This window comes from Helicoverpa zea, chromosome 22, assembly GCF_022581195.2.
Source record: "Helicoverpa zea isolate HzStark_Cry1AcR chromosome 22, ilHelZeax1.1, whole genome shotgun sequence".
NCBI lineage: Eukaryota > Metazoa > Arthropoda > Insecta > Lepidoptera > Noctuidae > Helicoverpa > Helicoverpa zea.
In genome coordinates, this window is record NC_061473.1 from 1,731,562 (window position 1) to 1,752,950 (window position 21,389).

Sequence of the window (21,389 nt, forward strand, 5' to 3'; positions counted from 1 at the left end):
CATTATGTAATTATATTAACATCCTCTGTTGGAGGTCCAAAATAATATCAATCAATGGTCGTTAATTACGAACTCACGTAACTGGGGTCTTCCTTAGTTTTTATGATGTTGTAATACTTATAATTATGGTTATAAATGCCGATTATTATTAGATAGGGATGTAAAAGGTTATATGGACGTAGTTATGCAGAAACGTTCCAACCCACAAGTCACCCGAAATCGAGTTATTGTGATTGAACAGCCTAAAATTTAGCATATGGTTATCTAAACTCAATATAATTCAACAATAAAACCTCTAGTACCTTTACTAGTTAGAATAAAAAAGAAAACAACTGAAACGCGTAAATGCTTATATCTCAAATTCAAGTTTAATTTGAGATATAAGCATTTACGCGTACAGTGGGTTGGAACGTTTCTGCATAACTACGTCCATATTAGAATCGATTTTTCATTGAATAAGAACAAAATATTGTTGATTGAATTGTGAGAGTTTTATGAAATTTTCCATAGTTTATTAAGCTTTAGTAAAAAAACTGATGAAAACAATCCCACTTATTTCATACGGTTAAAACGAATTATGACTATTTTCCACATATTTTGCAGTGTAAATACATTTTATAATAAATCCCGTTTGCAGTTACATAATGAAATATTTAGCATAAATCAGATTCACCAATGAGTAACATTGTAAACTCATTATAACGTCAAATCCACGTCTATCATCAATGTATTCGAGATCTAAATAAACGGCTAAAATTCAGAATCCTACCGTATTATCCCACACCCACACGATTCGACGTAGCATCTCTGACACAACATGACAGCACTTTCGCCAATAAAGCCTAGGTTCATACCTAGAACACGTAGGGGAGTACCCGTACTCGTGGGAGCCTGAGATCTGTAGACAAACTTAGAAATACATGTCAGTACTTTAGCTTTGATTTTAAGGTACCATCATTTAAGACATTCACCAAGAAAACGAGAGTTAAAATGAGTCCTTCTTATGAGTCTCGAATACAACTGAAAAGTTTTTTCGTTTGAAAGCGCTTATTTAAGGAACTAGTATTCTGATTTTAAATATTGTTTCAGTTTTAGAAAGCCTTATTGAAGAAGGCTTTTGTTTTTGGTGCATTGTCGTGCATTCACAAATATGTTTTGTTGCGCTTGCCGGTAATAATGTTTTCAACTTATGAAGACAACGGTCTTCCTTCTTTAATTTTATTGAATTTCTCACATTATTATATGATAGTAGTAAACTAAATGGCTGACAAACCTTAGTCCCTAACTGTAAATAGCTCGGTGGGTCTATTTCGAACTAACAAGTCGTGTGGAACGGTTCTCTCGTATGTCCTAATGACTGCCATGTAGGTAGAGATTGTACCGTAAATGGTAGTTTTTGGTACAGAGATAGTATCAATTTGGATTTTCCGAGTCATTGAATTTCATTTGATTTACGTATAGTATGTAGGAAGTAAAAGTGGAGTGGTTTTTGAATGAATGCAGCTTCGAAAGTAGAAGGTAATTTTTGTAACTAACTACACTGTAGGTACTTATATCTCACGAAAGTTTGAGTATTTTAATATATCCCTCTGGTTTAATTTTCACATTCGTTTTTTTTTTAACTTGAAATCACTCGAAGAGCATTTTGGTGCACATTTTGATAACTTTATGCAACGAGCTGTAATTGCCAGTATTAATAGAGCTGTTAGTACTGACAAGTTTGCAAAACCAAATACGTACTAAGCACGCATTATCATGAGACCTGCATCATAACATACTTTGACACCATTTCAGCATTTCAGCGCACAATAAAATGAGTAGCAAATAAGCAATACCAACATTACAATACAATATATCGATAGTCATAACTTATCGACAAAATATCGACATGTCGATGTCGATACAGAATTCTTCCGTGTTACCAACCGTGCGGTTTTCTTCTGAATATGATGGTTTTTCGTGACGTAAGCAATATTGGAGTTGGTTTGTACGGTAAATAGTGTGGAGCAGACTTTGTGAAATGCTTTGGTTTCCGTAAATCGCCAATATCAACTGCGGTGGAATCATATCAGTAACTTTACAAACGACAAATCTCGATGTGGATATTTGTTACATTGTCACGCAAAACCTATTGAAGGATTTTGATTAAAGTGCGTAGTAACACTGAGAACCTCTTTTTATTGAAGTAGGTTAAAAATTATATCTTAGTTAACACATATCAGAGTAACATAATATGGCAGGCGTAAGCAGATAATAGATAATCTGAATTAACACAAAGAAAAGTTTTCAACATCAAACCCTATTTTGTTCAAAGATCATTTTAAATTGAATCTGTCTTATATCGTCCTACTGCAAAACACATAGGTATGTAAAACATCAACCGCGTCTGGTTAGACTGGAAACCGACCCTAACATAGTTGGGAAAAGTTTACAGTTGATAACCGTCCCACATATGGACAAAGGCCTCTCTTAATACTCATTAAATAATACTCTTAAGACATAGAGCATATTAGTCACGCTTCGACTAACATCCTATTATCATACTAAAGTGATACATTATCATATTAATTTGAGCCCCCATACATAATGTATAAATCCCCTACAGAGAGCAAAGTGAGAGTACCATTATATTATGATTTCACGGCTCATATTGTTTTATGACTGTGTAAACATTTGAAAGGTAACACTTTTGTTTTCACCTATAACCTTTTGGAATAAAGTGTATTTATGTTAGTATGTTGCAAAGTCTAACTGTTTTAGTTCAATTAATCATTACCCTTCGATCAACATCACTATGACTAACTAAGCTTCCGCCAGAAATTTCACCCACTTTCCGTGGTACTTACTCCGCGTACCCGAACAAAAAGCCTCCCTTAATAAATGGGCTACGTCACACTGAAGGAAACCTTTAAATCGGTCCAAAAAGCTCCTAATATTGACTAACAGCGCTCAAACTAACAGTCTCTTCAGCTGTGTAATATTAGTTTCTTTTTATGTTATCTGGGAAATCTTCAAATGGGGGTCATTTGAAGATTTGTTGTGAGTGCAGCAAAAGGGAGTATGACATTTTTACTGGCTAAATCCATGTTTCTTCTTGAGCCCTTTGAGTACCTACCTATTTCACGGCAAATCTTTCAAACAAACCTGCAGCATATCTGAGAAAGCACGTAGGAACGCACTCTTTTGGGAACATAAGAACGAATTTCTTTGACATAGCTGAAATCACTCCAAAACCAGACCTGACCTACATTTTCCACAAATAAATATATCCACTTGGCTACCTTTACGTGAACTATTGACACAAAGCTTAACACAGTAACCACAAGTATTTGTCTAAATACATTTGACCTGTAAACTATGTGCTTAACACTTACAAACTTACTGCGGAACATTCGTTGTTTATGTAAGTATTGTGCAACTGTTGTTTGGGGAAATAATAACATGTATTTACAATAGCACATGTTAAAACTCTCACAGTCTTACTACAGAAACCATAAAGTAAATAACCACTAGAGAGCGCACTCGCCAATTTCTTCTAAGAACACGACTCACCACTGCGGGCCGGGGGACGAAGCATAATCCGCGGCAACTATTGGTCAGTTCAAGGTCGAGTACACTCAGCAAGGGATGGCTCTCTTTCAATTAAAAAAAACAATCGATAAAATGTATTTCATCGTAGTAATAAATACTCAATAAAAAAAGTATAACAATATTTAATAAAAATCAGTCTATTACAAAAAAGAAATCCGTACAAGAAAATTATTGATTCTTAAAATGTATTAATTTAGTATACATTATTGGAATCGCTGAACTAAATAAACGTCGGAATTGTTTTAAATATTCTAAACAGTCGGGGGTGCAGTGCCTTGAGCAAACAACGCTGTATTTTGTTGGAAACCAATTTTCCATATTGATAGTACCTCTCTTTTATTTCTGGAATCTTCGGAAATCTAAAATGAAAATATATTTTTTTCGATTACTATTTTTATTCGACAGTTAATTTACTCATTGGCCAAAATTAAACATATTTTTTAATAAATGTAAATGCACTATTATCGATATCCACTTCATCTTTAAAGGTAACAACCCAAATTTCTTCGATAGGAATACAAAGGGCAAGAAAGAGATGGACTTATTAGAATTTCTTAATGAAAGAAAGGGACTTTGCCAAAAGACAACAACGAGCGTGCGCGCGGCTCACCAACCACCAATTTAAATAGACCCCTGTGGTATTTTCGTAATATAACTAAATCAAAGCCAAATGGTATTGATACTAAGCGATGAAAAGTAATGCCATCCCTTTTGTAACTAGATGTCCTGGATTGGTTTTCGCACCATTTCACCGCTCATTTAGGAATCTTTAAATTTTTTTACTTAATAAAATCCACAATAATTTAGCGTGTACGCAGGTCATAGACTTGGTCACAACTAAAGCTTTTTACTAGGATCGTAGCCTTATAAGAGCCAAATCTCTAATGTTTGGCGAGCGTCGGGGCACTGTATGCGCAGTCAAGTGGTTTTATAGTCTTTGACAAAAACTTAAACATCTGTTGAAAACTTGTCTGAAAAAAATGTGGCTGCAACGGACTTTATTAGTGTTCACAAACACTTTTAAACGTCTGTTTCAAAAGTTTTTGTTGTTCGACGGTCAAAGTCTGCCTTAGGTCTGCTTTAGTTGCGAAGCAAAGGCATATATTCTCGGCCCCATAAAATTGTTATGAACTAGCTTCCACCAACAGTTTCTTCCGCATCCCGTGCCAACTACACCACGCACTATGATAAAGAATAGCTTATAGCACAGATTAATATTTACTTCACTTATATCCCTCAATAAATAGGTTACCTGATACTGAAATAATTTTTCAAATGGAACCCGTAGTTCCTAAGATTAGTGCGTTCAAACAAATAAACTTGTTAGCTTTATAATACCTATTAGTATACACAGGCACAAACCTATGTAGGACAATGATATCAGTGTGCAAGTCATACACTGTCATACAATTTCTAACACAAGCGTAAGTCATCAATAGACGATTTGTGTGATTTCTCTCCTGCCATACAATTGAGTTCGAAAGTAAGGACCTATGACCTTATGCCTAAATGTCATCTCTTTATATTGTTGTTATGTACATAATTCTAAGACTTACGTTATGTAAATATGAGATAGATTCTTATAAAAAAAACATATAGGTATTGGTTACATTTTTTTGTGAGAAATCATCAAATGAACGTTGTTGCTAAAGCGTGAGGGAGTGTCAGACTCTTACTGACTGAAACCCACCATGTTCTTTCTTAAACCCTTTATGTGCCAGGGCCGCGGTAACTCTTTCGAACAATCCGGCAAGCTCAGCAGTCTTTACGAACAGGACATAGTGAGACTAAAGCTTGTGGCACATTATAGCAGCACCGCAACAGCACGGCTGCAGCACGGCGTCGCCTCGAATTAAGACTACGGCGAGCGGACAGCGCGCCAACCACGCGCTGGCCGCTCGCCGTCGGCGCGCCGGCCGCGCGCCGCCCGCGAGGTGTAAGCTTGTTGTCACAGCAAACTCAATATTATTTTAAGACGATTATGATTGAACACGACGTAATGACGTTGTTTCGCTGCCGGCTCGGAGTCGGCGCGCAATTAGCACGCCGTTGGCGCGCTGTACGCATGAGGTCAGCACGCGGGCGGCGAGTCGAGTTGTGTGGAAGCGGCAAGCACGCTGACTGCTCGCCGTTGGCTTTTTCATATTGACATTACGAAATATATTATAATATACACGATTTAATGCTCTAAATTGAATGACAACTTAAATGCTGGTGTGGAGCCGTGCTGTTGCAGTGCTGCTATAATGTGCCACAAGCTTAAATGTGATATGATATAAATATGAATATTATACCTACTATGTACCACTAATACCTTTGTTACCTATTAACACAGAATAGAGAGTTTTAACTTTGACTATGATTTCAAATACCCCAGTAACTAATGCCCATTTTCACCAACAAATACTTAAATTAAGGGATCCCCTAAGAGCATTTACGGAACACTTAATAAGAATTTCGTTTTCACCAAAGTTTAGGTATCCCTTATCCATAGTCATTTATGTCAAAATTGGGAGAGCCCTTATTCTAAGTGGCACTTAGATTAAGAGATTGTTGGTGAAAATGGGCATAACTCTTTCAAACAATTCCTCAAACCGTAATTTTACGACTCACTACTATTATACATGCATGAATATTGCCGTATGTATGTTTCGCTTTAACAAAAACTGTGAAAGGTCACGTGCTTCCGCGTGTAACAGCTAGTCATTAGGTTATATAATGTCGCATGTATTGAGAGCTATACAGATGTTACCTGGAATGTCTTCTAGCTAGTCATGTTAGATGTTATAATATGTGTTAGGAATATACAGATTAATAAAATATATAGTGTAGCTCAACACAACACAGTAAAAGAATTTTACAAATCGGTCCGACAGTTCCAGAGCCTTTAGGGTACAAAGTAAAATTAATTCGTCTTACGGTATCACCCGCGTTCTTTGAGATCTGTAGGTATAACGGGATATTTTACAGCCTATATGACTCGGGAAGAGTACGCTTTCAAACTGCGAAAGTTTTTTTTTTTTCAAATCAGTTCAATAGTTTTAGAACCTTTTTCGGTACAAACAAACAAGAAAATGTTACTTGTTTGTTACATTAGCACAGATAGTGAAAATGACCGTTTCACGCAGTTTCAGCCTCGTCCTGTGGGAATCTCCTTACATCGTCCTCCGAGCCTTTCTCCTAATCATGTTGAGGTCGGCTTCCAGTCTAACCGGATTCAGCTGAGTACTAGTGCTTTACGAGAAGCGACTGCCTATCTGACCTCCTCAACCCTGTTACCCGGGCAACTCGATACCCCTTGGTTAGACTGGTGTCAGACTTACTGGCTTCTGACTACCCGTAACGACTGCCAAGGATGTTCAATGACAGCCGGGACCTACAGTTTAACGTGCCATCCGAAACACAGTCAGTGGTGTCTAAGATATACTTAGAAAGTACATACAAACTTAGAACAGTTGCATTGGTACTTGCCTGACCTGGGATCGAACCCGCGCCCTCATACTTGAGAGGTTGGTCCTTTGCCCACTAGGCCACCACGACTTTTTTAAGAGGGAATCTCCTTACGTACCCGGATAAAATATTACTTGTGTTACCCGGAGGTGATACCACAGTGAAATAATTTTCTAATCGGTTTAGTGTTTTGAAGCCTTAAGGTTTACTCACATATGTAGGTATAAAAAAAGTCGTGGTGGCCTAGTGGGTAAAGGACCAATCTCTCAAGTATGAGGGCGCGGGTTCGATCCCAGGTCAGGCAAGTACCAATGCAACTTTTCTAAGTCTGTATGTACTTTCTAAGTGTATCTTAGACACCATTGGCTGTGTTTCGGATGGCACGTTAAACTGTAGGTCCCGGCTGTCATTGAACATCCTTGGCAGTCGTTACGGGTAGTCAGAAGCCAGTAAGTCTGACACCAGTCTAACCAAGGGGTATCGGGTTGCCCGGGTAACTGGGTTGAGGAGGTCAGATAGGCAGTCGCTTCTTGTAAAGCACTGGTACTCAGCTGAATCCGGTTAGACTGGAAGCCGACCCCAACATGATTGGGAAAAAGGCTCGGAGGATGATGTAGGTATAATATTATGCAAGATACATCCTTAAGCTATTTCTAAACACACCCACTTCTTCACTTAAAATCAACCAATCACTCCACATCTAATTCGCGATATTTTCGCAAAGCAAAACAAACGCTGACACAATGCAATAGTAGCAATAATCAAACATTGCGACACATATACAAATATTGTCCAATTACTTCGACTGCATTAGCCTTAAACATCGTCCTTGTCCCGACTGCGCAAGAGTTTGCGAGCATTTGTCGTCTGAAATCGGTCGGTCACTCTTGACTGAAGGGCAAGTGACCAAGTTGGCTTCAATGAAAATATCATGTTTCTTTTTTTACTTTAACTAAACTACTAACTAACTAAAATAATATCCTGTTACCTGTTAACAGCCTTTTTATCGTCCCACTGCTGGGCACAGGCCTCCTCTCACACGGAGAAGGATTGAGCATTAATTAAAAATATAATGTCATAATATTTTTTTATCTTTTATTTAGTGAGGCTTAAATGCTACTGCGCTGAGTCTCATCAAGTTTCACATCACAATGATAAATAAAAAATGAGATTCCTTTAACTTTAATCATTATAACTATGCCACTCACGGACGAGTATGCGACAGCGTCTTTTTGAAATTTGTACATCAAAATGCTACATGAAACCAAGAAAAGTCAACAACTCGTTTTTGAAACAGTAAAAATAAAACTGCTCTCTCATAAAAATCTTCATCAAATTTGAAACAAATCACAAATTAACAAAAAAAAAACAAACAATTAATCTGCCAAATCTAATGAGCTACACACACACTTCTTGCAAATAAAGTCATTAATATAGCTATCTATGACACTTATAAGCTATCGTGGCACATGCGTGGGAGTCGACAGTTCTTACTAAGATATCATCGACACTCTTTCGTAAGGCACCTCGTTGTTCTAGCTAAATTATTTGGGTTGCTTACGATAGTCATTTGTTTAGGTTTTTAAATATCTGGTAGAAGTCGTGGTGGCCTAATGGATAAAGAACCAACCTAGTCGAGTATGAGTGCGTGGATTTGAGGGCAGGTAAGTACCAATGCGACTTTTCTAAGTTTGTATTTACTTTCTAAGTATATCTTAGACACCATTGACTGTGTTTCGGATGGCACGTTAAACTGTAGATCCCGGCTGTGATTCAACATCCTTGGCAGTCGTTACGGGTAGTTAGTAGCCAGTAAGTCTGACACCAGTCTAACCAAAGAGTATTGGGCAATCCGGGTACCTCAGCCGCATCCGGTTACCCAGGCCCGTGCTCGAGTGATGATGATGTCAGGCTTGAATCCTTTTACTTGCTTCGTTTCCACACCATTTTACCACGCCCTTGGAAAGGCATACCAAATATGTTACATTAAGCACAAAGTTAACACATTCATGTAAGTTTAAGTATGGCCTAAGTACAACAAAGTTATATTTACATAACAACTTGAAAGTTCTGATGGACACCTTCGATAAGCACTATAAATGTCAAAAGGCTATTGACCTTGTCCCATGTGTCAAAATCCACTCACACAAATTAATTTTCGATCACATCAAAGACGTATCGGGCTTGTGGCTTAAAATCCGGCCTTTATCATAGCCCTTTTTATTTGCAATTGCGTAAAAGGTGATTAAGTAATTCGCAATTGTATAGGTACCTATCGCAATTAAATTCCCTGTATTTAAATAAAAATACTTAGGTACTTATTTACTGATTCTTATGTTTATAGGCATAACAAACATACACCTACCGTGACCCACAATAAATTGAATAGTAACATACTCAGATCATAAAAAGGAGAAAAATTGCGCACAAGTATTTTCCTACCTATGAACTGCTAAAATAGTTAGGTACATCGTTTTTCTTTTCAGTTACAGTAGTACAGTTCAGTTACAGGTAGTACATTCTTATAAACAGGGTCCAAAAAGTTTCAAAGTGCGAACTACCTAAGCACTTGGCACAATTTTTTTGATTACATAACTTTATCACACTTCAATACCATGTCATGTTATGACATTTAAGTACAACCACGTTATTCTAAGGTACGCCTTATCATTGTCCAAGTGTGTGCAATTGTGAGCTACCAAATATGTGATTGATAGATTGAATAACTCTTTGAAAGGTCACTTCAAGTATAGTGATTGGTAGATTACGTACTCTATTACGTACTCTACTCTCTAGTTGATATGGTAATTTTGTGAGTATTAAGTAGCTTCATATTATTCAATTAATTTAGACTAATTATCGAGATGTTTTGAGTGAGGCGGGTGGCCTAGTGGGTAAAGAACCGATATAGATATAAAACAGGCGTTTTCGTATTGTTTTTTAAGCCCAGATTTTGGAGTACTGGTAAATTTTAGGTAAGCTTATTGTAACACCATCTGAAACTTGTGGAACGCAATAAATGATATGAATATGAGTGAATATGAATAGGTTCTTCTTATAGTTATCAATTATCGTTCAAAAATCCACCAAAAATGGCATAATGAACCCCCACGCATCACTATACTTATTATGAACTTTTAAAAAGTTTTATGTATTTACAAATATGACATAACGAACCCCTAGGCGTAATAATATAATGAAGTTTACCAACACTCGTGTCCCGGCAGTCGGAGCCGCGTGCTAATGATAGTCTCGTGAGGAAGATTGCACTCATTATGTCAGACATGTAGCTTGAGGGTACAAGCGTATGTTGTGATGAGAAGTGTGGGTAATTGATGGGCAAATACGTCGGTTTTTGGTAGGTTGACGTGGGTTTTGGGACTAACTAGCAAACAAAATAGGTTATTTATGGTGGAAACATGGATCTCATTTACGTATGTTTGGGGTAATTTTTGGTACTATCGAGCAATTAAAATAGGTTGTTCAGAACTCATTATTAGTTACTTCAAAAGCTAACAAACGTACATACTTATTTAGATAATACGTGATAGATTTTTCTACTGTCTAGCAAGCAAAATAGGTTATTATGTAAATAGCCACCCATAAAAATTTAACTGACAGTAAAGGGTCGTTCTCAATCTCATAAACCCAAAAACCCTTACACAACATTAATATTTTTCACCTCAAAAACCAAAAAGCCGTGACGAGATCTTTTCAAAATTCATATCTTTATTACTACAAATCATCGCATGCTAGTAATTTATGACTAACAATACATAATACCTCTTTTAGATGCAGTCGGATAAGATGCATTAGGGTTATCTCTGTGAGAAATTAGGTATAACGAGTATTATCATAATGTACTGAAGAATTGTGCTTGCATTTTGGGGTCAAATGTTTTGAACCAGTGGTTTTAAACGTCTTGTGTGTGTCTTTACTTTTCTCATATAGGTATGATATAATGTATGTTCTTGTTTATTTTTACTTGTTGTTAAATCTTAATTATTACTATACTTGATATGCATACCTATAATAGAAATATCAATGTATAATTTTATTACAATTTAATTACATTTAAATATATTTCATGTTCGTAATGCTGTTGGAGTGCAAATAAATAAATAAAACTTTTAGATATATATTTTTTAAAAGTTTGGACTTTATGTTTTGTAAATGTTTTCTTGTTTATTTAAGCATCGTGTATCGTGGCCTTAGTAGAGATGAAGGAAAGCATCTCGAGGAAACTTTGACTTAAAAGTCTCAATTCGCCAATCTGCCTTAAGCAAGCTTGGTAATTAACTCTAATTCCTTCTCTGTATGAGAAAAGGCCTTTGCAGAAAAAAAGCTGATGATAATGATGAATTATCTTCGTCACCTACAATACCATGGGAAACCAACTCAAACATGCAAATACCCCATGATTGGTGGAAATTTTTAACTCGTGCTCTTCTCTCGCCAATTAGCCAATCAGGAAGCGTTTCTTCTTAACGCATAACGTGACTGCAGGGGGCAGCGTCACGATTCGTCGGTGAAATGACGAGTCATTATTGGAAAAACGTTACGTTCGTGACAGGAAAGGTTTTGACGGATAATGGGACTTATCGATGGAGTGGACAAGTATTGATTAAGGTATCGACTCGAGATGTTTTCCGATGATCAGGTATCGAGAAATTGTGAATCGATTTAATGGCATTGGTAGGAGGAATTGATCTTGAGATGTCACGATTATGGTTGATTAGAAAATCAATGAACTTTAATCGTGGTAAGAAGTTTTCTATATATATATTTTCATAAGATCAAACAGTTTTTTCAACCGACTTCAAAAAAAAGGAGGAGGTTCTCAATTCGGCTGTATTTTTTTTTGTTTTCCCAATTTTTCTATCGTATAAATTTAATGTTAATCTGTACCTAATATACCTAATCAGATTTTTTCAGCTTACAAAAATGTGATAAACATATTATTATTTTTATCCAATCTTTAAGTAAACTATAACCTGCCCGAATTAAAATTAATTATCTCTAATCCAGCCCAATATAATAACCAAAATCAATTTCTCCATAGATAACAAATTAATTTCCACCAATGACACAACGCATTTCCCACGCCTTCCAATTACAGAATAAAGCGCATTCAAATATCGAATTAGCCAGTTATAACCAGCCAGCATTCACGAAGCTAGCTAGTGAAAACGAAAGGCATGATCTGTCATGAGGTTGGAGGTCAGGGAAAGTTCCCATAGGACCCGTTCCTAGGTCCAAGGTCTAGTCTAGCGAGATGAGCATACCTCCATACAGGTTTCCAGCCATAAAATTGAATGTAGAAATCTTTGGCGCGGGATTTTTGTTCCGAGTTCCGACTTCCATGTTTGAATCGTTTTCTAGGAAGTTCAATGTTCTGTTTTTGAAACGATGTAATGTTTTTTTTTATTGAGATAAAAAAAGGTTCGATTATAATTGAGGTGCTGATATATAGTAACTTGGGCAAAATTGACGAGGTATTCTTTCAGAATTTGGACTAGAGATTTTGGTCATACCTGTTATTTTTTTCAAGAGTAGGTACTACTTCAAGTTTAATTTGATTTTTGTATTGTCTTGAGGTTCTACTTGGAAGCCAGACATTTATATTATACTGACTAACCAGTAGCCATTACTACATCTAAGTCTGGTTAATAAACAACAAAATACAAGTTAAGCTGTGAGCTTAACCTACAGCTTAATTAAACCACAAACTACCTTCAGCTAGTTAAATCGATATAGGCCAGTTGACTGCACTAACGATCCCACAAGAATGGACAATATTATATTTTTGTCTTTAACTTTATTTTTTTAATTACTAGTTTTTTGCATAAAATGTATTTGTTAAGGTGAAGTTGAATTCGTCACGACTAGGGCATGCAATTTCGGTAAAACAAAAATTACCGGTAAAAATTCGGTAATAAAAATATTTTTACCGGTAAACCGGTAAAACGGTAATTTTTGTAATTTTTTTAAAATGTGATATTATAACAATAAGATTGGGTAGTCTTAAAGCAAAAACTAAATAAATATGCAAAGTATAAGGTGGTAAACGTTTTTTGTGTCGTGGGCCGCAACAAAAAACATGTCAGTACCATCCGTACGCGATGTCGCCGACAAAATGCAAGAGAAACGGCTGCGATGGTACGGACATGTAAAAAGGAGTGACACCTGAGGACATCGGCAGTGTGAATGTGATACTCAATCTCAATATACCCGGTCAAAGGGGCAAAGGCAGGCCGAAACCGTGGTGGTTGAGTGTCGTAACATGAAAATCTGCGAACTCGAAGAGGAAGATGTCTATTCAGGAGGATAGAGCGAAGTGGAAGAAGGAAGATACGGAAAGCCGACCCCGTCACAAGACGGGATAAACGCTAAGAATTACCGTAAAATATATATTTTTCATTGAAGGGAAAGCCCTTTTTTATGGTAAATCATCAAATGACTCTTTCTATCTAAAACCCATGTTTTTAGTAGGCGTTTTATGGACCAGGGTAGCGGCAACTCTTTCGAACAATCCCGCGGCCCCGGCAGGCCTTGGCCCTGCTGGGCCCCACTGGGTTTGCTGACATCTCCCTGAGAAGCCCGTGGAACAACGTGCGCCGCTGACACGGGTCTGTTGTCTATGCAGACGGTGGAACGATGAGCCACCCGAACTCACCGCCCACAGACCGACGCCTACGGTGGCCGGGAGTCGTCTCTCGACCCTTGGCGCCCGTGGTGTCTTCCTGGTCCACTACAGCGGCTGGGATGAGAGGTGCTACTCGCAGTCGCTCCGCCGTCTCCTTCTCGAGCATGACTGCTTCGCAGAAGGGGCGACGGCTTCCCATTCCCTCTAGCTCCGGACCATGGCTTGAACCAGGGAAGGACGCGAAAGGTCGCCACTGCCTATTGCCTCGACGACAACACGGCGGTACCCTTCCCAGGCAGTGCACACCTGGACTGTGTGCTCCACCGTGTCCTCAGAGCTGTCCGCATGGTGGTGAAGTAAAAGCCCTTGCTCAGTAAGGTCATAGAGTAGGTAAAATAAGCATTAGCTACATTTGTACCTAGTATGAGCTGACAGCTATGAGGAAAAACAGAATAACCGAATGAATACAATTTGTTTAGATTTTATAAATTAAGATGAGAAAAAAGATTTGTATCTTACCTAGAGATAGTTAAGGACACACAAGTTTACTTTTCTAAAAAACAGCAACTTTAGCACTCTTACAATACGTAATGTATGCAACATTACATTATATTCGGGCTACATAACAAAGATTTGACGTTAAATGAACAATTGCTATATTTTATCAGAAAAACGTAAAAACCGGTAAATTACCGGTTTCATATTATTTTTACCGGTAATTTAAAACTCGCAAAAATGGGCGATTTACCGGTAAAAACGAAACCGGTTAACCGGTATTGCATGCCCTAGTCACGACGTGCAATATCAAACAAAATATGCATCAAAATATCTATATCTCTAAAGTTTTGACTCCTTCATAATTTTTAATATATTCCCGTTAACAAAGAATTTAAAAAATAACCAAAAACAGAATTATCTTTTCTTAAGAGATTTTTTATTCATGATCAATTTATAGTGGCCAGTTACTACCCAAAACGTAAGTCCAGATACTTTATTCACAATTTCGTCAATGTTACGTGAAATACCCCATATATCTAATGTATGTTACCGTGGAAGTAGGTGAAAATATTATTACGAATCTCATTCCCGTACTCTCGTAAAACAATGCGACATTAAAATCTGTATTAAGCCGTGTGAAGACGGACTGTTTCGCCAATCTAATTAATCGTGGCGTTGAATTTAAACGTAGTTTACGTGTTTTAACTTTTGGTTTCTGTAACGATCTATGCTATCTAAGTATTTTTTACTATCATATACTTGGAGCTATTTTCACAATTCATCATCTCCCGATCCTTTTCCCAAGTATGTTTGAGGTCGGCTTCCAGTCTAACCGGATTCACCTAGCTATTATTTTATACCTATTATTATTGAGCTATTTTCACAATTTCAGAAGCTTTTAAGAAAATATTCGCTTTTTTCTGGTACGAAATCGTCAAATGACTCCTTCCGCTGTGGGTGCAGCGTGAGGGAGACTCACAGCCAGTTTCTTCATCAAAAGTTAAAGCCAAAATAAAAGTCAAAGTAATGTCTAAAGTAAAAGTAACGGTCAAATTCAATTTTTCTATTAGTTTTGCTGTCACTTTAGCCTTGAAAAAACGTATTTGACCGTTACTTTTACTTTAGACATTACTTTAACTTTAACTTTTGATGAAGAAACTGGCCGTCAGACTCTTAAGAGTCAGTAATTTATTGACCAAAACCCTTCATGTTCCTTCTGGAGCCCAATGTGTACTTGAGTAAGTACTTTTTAACATTGATGATTTAGTGGTTTTAAACCAAAATAAATATGTAGGCTTATTTTAAGGTGTTTTACTGGATAAAAGGTACATAAAAATCATCATTTTATTATTCTCATAAAGTCTCCTTCTGAACGGTTAAGTCAGCTTTTAGTTTCGACATTTTAAATGTTAGCTATCAAAATCTGTAGAATCGGCGTTTAATTGATGATCGTTTATGAATGATCGATTACTAAGTATTCGATTATTCAATATTTATCGATTTCATAATCTTTGGTATTTAACTGTTAAATAATATTTGTTTTTTATTTTAGCACTATATTGGAATGACCTCGAAACGACACATTTAGACCTTGTATTAATTATATTTTACATACTTTTTGGCAAGGGCATAATATTTATTTTAAAAAGATTTTTTTCTTGATTTATAATCATTTTAAGACAAATAGAGACTTAATCGAAAATTCAGTCAAACAAGTTTCATTTTCTTTTCGATACAAATTCAATAAAGAGTAATCATTTTCTTTGTTTCTTTGGCTCCGAAACTACCGAATCGATTTGCACTGTTGGAAAGCTACGGTCTTCCCGAGTAACATAGGCAATACTCTATCCCGGTACAAGCAGTAGTTTCCATGGGATGCGAGTGAAACCTTGGGAAAACGGCTAGTCTTTAATCAGACAAACCACACTATTATTAAATATCAATGTCATAATTGCAATAAAATTATGTAAATTATAAGCTAACCAGAATAATCTTATGGTGAAACCTTCAATGGCAAAGCAGTTATGGTGTTGCAATGAATTTTTTCATGGATGCTTATGCTCAACTGTTCTATGCCGCTAATTATAAAAATATATCAGCGCTACGGGATACAAAGGGTTAAAAGTTATTCCAAAGAAATGTGTACATTACAGTTTTAGTCAAATATAACTTTTCCGCTCTGAAGTTAGCTATAGGTAAAAAGCTATGTGTTTTGTTCGTCTATTTTGACTATCGTATAGTCACTGATAACTGTCTGCGAAACTGCATAGTTATCGGACGGTATCAAATAAGTAATTAATCCCGGGTGACTATCAGATAGAGATTAATTGATCCTTCAGTAGAAAAATGAATATCTAATTACGGATTTCTACAACCTTTTTTTTACCGACGTCAAAAATCGTCAAATGACCCCTCCCGCTGTGAGTTAGCAGCGGTGAGGGAGTGTCAGACTCTTACTGACTAAAAATCGTCGTGTTCCGTCGTAGGCCTTTTACGTACCAGGGCCGAGGTAACTCGCGCGAACAATGCTTCTACAACCTGAACTTGAATTTAATGCTAATCTCGAAGTTCAATCTGTAATCGTAAATCGAGGGATAGATAAGTTATAGAAGTGCAGTAAAACCGCTAAAATAAAGCCAGCAATTATATCTCAATTTACCATCTTTTGTAAACCATTCACTGACCTAACAACCAGGCACTTACCAACGTAATTTCAACTCTAAAACGCTTGTAATAAGTCATCATTTGCTTTAACTTGAGTTGCGCAAGAGTTCAATTGAGCTTGTCAACTAAGATAGATGGTACACTTGTGTTCTATAGACATTATTTTCATAATTTCGGTCAAGTTGGTAATAATGTAGGTACCAACCTATTTGGTAATGGTGATTGATATTCGCAATCTGGGAAATTGCTCGACAGTTTTTGGTGTGGTGTGAAATGTTTATTACGCTTTTGCTGATGTAAGTACAAATATACGTTAAGAAAGAAAATATATGTTAAGAAAGTGGTAATTATGAAAGCTTGGATTATAGATGGTGTTTAACAAATAATTTGTACCTTTAATGATTTAGTAGAGCTAGAGATCTATTATGTGAATATGTAGAGATAGTTTGACTTCTCAAAATAATGGAACACCCGTAAACCTTGAAATACTTAACTAAATTGCAAAACAAATGTGTTCCTATGGGAATTATCAGTACTTATGGGTTTTCAATAATGATAATGGCCATCTTTTGGCTAAATAAAATCACAACAATACCTATCGTTTACAAAAAAAAACTTTCAAAGTGCATACTGCCAGAAACACTAACTTACGGCCAGTTTCTTCATCAAAAGTTAAAGTTAAAGTAATGTCTAAAGTAAAAGTAACGGTCAAATTCGTTTTTTCAAGGCTAAAGTGACAGCAGAACTAATAGAAAAATTGAATTTGACCGATACTTTTACTTTAGACATTACTTTGACTTTTAATTTTGCTTTAACTTTTGATGAAGAAACTGGCTGTCAGTCTCATTTTTGTTAACTTCTTGTTGGTACTTATTATACTCGTTTTTACAAAAGGGCTTTTCAATTAACACACGCGTAATACATATTGCAATAGGCGCGAAAACCAACCACAGACTAAACACACGATACTACGAAATAAATGCAGTGTTCAATTTTAATCTGTGACTCATGGCTGCAATCGCGATCATCATCATCATCATCATCATCAGCCTATAGCAGTCCACTGCTGGACATAGGCCTCTCCAAGTGCACGCCACTGAGATCGATTTTCGGCTGCTCGCATTCAGCTCCTGCCAGCCGTCTTGCGCAAGTCATCACTCCACCGTGCCTGAGGACGTCCTACTCTACGTTTGCCGAGGCGTGGTCTCCACTCTAGAACTCGTTTACCCCAACGGTTATCGGTTCTTCGGCTAATATGGCCAGCCCACTGCCACTTCAGCTTGCTGATTCGGTGGGCTATGTCGATGACTTTGGTTCTCTGACGGATTACCTCATTTCTGATGCGATCCCTCAGAGAAATGCCAAGCATAGCAATCGCGATAGATTCTATTAATTGTTTACTTAGAACGTGCTATGAATATACTACGATTTACGCAATCTATGTAACACACTGTTTTTTAACAGACTTCAAAAAAAAGGAGGCCTGTATGTATGGGTATGTGCTGAAACGATTTTAATGCGGTTTTCAACATGACATTTATTAGACTTGGGAGGGTTCAGGTATAATTACCTGATGGAAGTCGGTTTTATTTTTTTGTTAAAAAGTTTTTTTAAATGAACTAAGGGATGTGCAGATGCAAAAATATGTTATCGATAGAATGGTGTCGATGTTGAAAATTAAATATTGTTTTGCTAATTTATCGATTTCGGTTTAGTACGATTAACTAAAAATTAAGAGGAGGTCTGTGACCAGCAGTGGAACGATACAAAATGGCTGTAACAGTTTAGTTAAATGCTTTGGTTTTAGATATTTTTCCTTATCATTTTATAATGTATTTTAGATGCACATTGACGTTTTAAATTATTACTCAATAGGTTTTCTGAGAAAATAACATTAGTATACTATATGCAAATTAGGCACTTATCTAAGAACTTCAGCGTGTTTAAAAGCTCATCTATATTTTATAATGGATGCACTAATATTCTTTCTTTAAAAAATTGAAAGTATATAATAAATTATTTATCTAGGACAAAGATAGCAGTTATTCACGGAAGCTCTCAATTTTATTGTTTAAACAAATTATCTTTTTGACACTTTCCAAGTATTGTTTTGGTTTTAATGTTATGTTTTCTAAGCGTTTTGTAACAACGTGTAAACAGTTTACACGTTATGCGGTTGGCAACTGCGGAACAATTGAATTTGTAAGCTTTGAAAAAAGTTCTGTATATGCGTCACGCTAGGTTTGATTTCTTAAATGTTAACTTTTGTTATGGATTTTTATTATAACTTGTATATTTTAACTTGTATTCAGTTAACTGCTAAAAGTCACTTATTTTTTAACTTTGAATTTATTCGCACAGAAAATAATAAGTAGGCAAAAATAAAATGTACAAAATAAAAACACTTACCTTTCCAGGTATATCTTCTTTAAAAAATAAACACCAAAGGAAATAACTAAAATAATAAAAAAACTATTAATAATTCAAATAAAAAAAACACAACACTACACTTTCCGTTGTATGAACAAAAACTCACGTTCCAAAATTGTGTTTGAAAAAACGCGGCAAAAATTCAAAAATAGAATGCGATTAGAGTCTTCCACTCATTGGAGGCAAATGCACGCGTGCGAACCATAGACCACGCTTATAACGCTCTCCCATACACGCATACCAACCTACTTTGACCCCTCCTTACAAACTTTCACATCACGACAAGAGCTCAACTTAAATTGGACATATACACCATTCTATCAAGACCCCTTCTTTTTAAACGACACCTAGAAATCCAAGCTTTGAATAAATTTGTCTATTTACGCCTTTACGGGGATATCACTTCCCAAATTAATGAAGATTCGACAATTAGAATAAAGGTAGGTATTATGTGCCAAGTATTTCTTGCGTAAATAGTACAATAAGAAGACCGAAGGCTGTTGCTATTCAAATGTCTATAAAATTAGCGTCTAAGAGATTTCACAGTGATGGACGGACGTTTATTTAGTGTGCTCCTAAATCTTGGAGACGTGTGAATCTGATTGTGGGTTATAAAACCTCCTTTGAAATTCTAGTGGAGTGAGAACTATTTATTTTTCATTATTAAAAAAAAAAATGTCGTGAGGTAACTAAAATACAGTACTAGTAAATATTTGATAAGACCGCTCCTTGTAAGACACTGGTAGTTACTCAGCTAAATCCGTTGAGACTGGAAGCCGACCCCAACATATTTGGGAAAAAGGCTCGGGAGATGATATAAATAAAAAGTATCGATATTTCCTTATCGATAAATATTTCATCATCTCCCGAGCCTTTCCCCACTGTGTTTGGATCGGCTTCCAGTCTAACTGAGCTGAGTACCAGTGTTTTACATGGAGTGACTGCCTTTCTGACCTCCTCAAAACGGTGACCTGGGCAACCCTGAACCCATTAGTAAGACTGGTTGTCAGACTTACTGGCTTCTGACTACCCGTAACGACTGCCGAAGATGTTCACTGACAGCCGGGACCTACAGTTTAACGTGCCCTCCGAAATACAGTCATTGGTGTCCAAGATTATCTAATCCACAAATAGCCTCTTTCCTGTTACAGATTGTAAAACCTACTTTTTTACAACCAGACTAAACTACATAATAGATTTCTTTACTAAATTAGGTCATATCATTTCATGGTAAATAAATCTTCACGTTTGTATCTTTGTACGCGTTTGGACACGGTCACGGCAAGAACCTATAGTTCGATAATATGTTACAAATGTGAAATCATCTTTAAGCTTAGATCATATAATCAACTGGAGGCATCATTTCCTTGCCTTCTGCCTTTTATATTGGTGGAACAACATCGAATGATCTCGCCCGCTGTGGGTGCAGCGTGAGGGAGTGTCAGACTCTTACTGACTAAAACCGACCATGTTCCTTCTGGAGGGCTGCGGTCACTCTTTCGAACAATCCCGCAGTCCCGGTGCCTTTACCTATGTCAACAGTACGAGAGAAAAAGTTATTTCATATGTGTATGTGAGCATCAAGTTTATAATTGTAATTTTTTTCAAGTGTGTGCATAAAATAAGAAAATAAAGATAGAGAGAGATAGAATATAAAGTTGTGACCGAAAATGCATGTGTGCTGTCAGTATTTGTTCTGAGGCCTCTCAACTCTTTGACAGACGTTTTTGGCAACTGCTTGTTCAAACTTTTGCTTATATCAGCACCAGTTCGTTCAATGCTCTAAGTTAATCCCCAGTACATTGAGAAAGGTCAGTGTAGTGCGTATGGAACCATTACTCTATTATGTAAGGCATTTCTGCGTATGATTATCCTAACTTAGCGTTATTTATGAATGTGAACGTCAGTTTGTTACGCTTTCTCGGTTAAATTCCTAAATGGATTAACCTGAAATTTTGTGTGAAGATAGCTTGAATTCTGGATAAAAAGGAACAGATGAGAGAAGTACCTACTTGACGATCAGAACTTAACTGGTGTAACTAAAAAGTTCTTGGGTTAAGGAAGTCATAGATATAATCGTACCATGTAAAACATTAAAAGAAATGCAGAG

At 36.6% G+C, this 21,389-nt stretch overlaps 1 protein-coding gene across 2 annotated transcripts in view; it reads right to left on the reverse strand.

The window, feature by feature from the left end:
• LOC124641635 overlaps positions 1-19,413 on the reverse strand; it is a 34,199-nt gene extending 14,786 nt beyond the window's left edge. For both annotated transcript variants that reach the window (XM_047179794.1, XM_047179793.1), the window contains exon 1: positions 19,259-19,413. The gene's annotated coding sequence lies outside the window, so the exon portion shown is untranslated. The remainder of the gene's footprint in view (positions 1-19,258) is intronic.
• Positions 19,414-21,389: the final 1,976 nt, after the last annotated feature.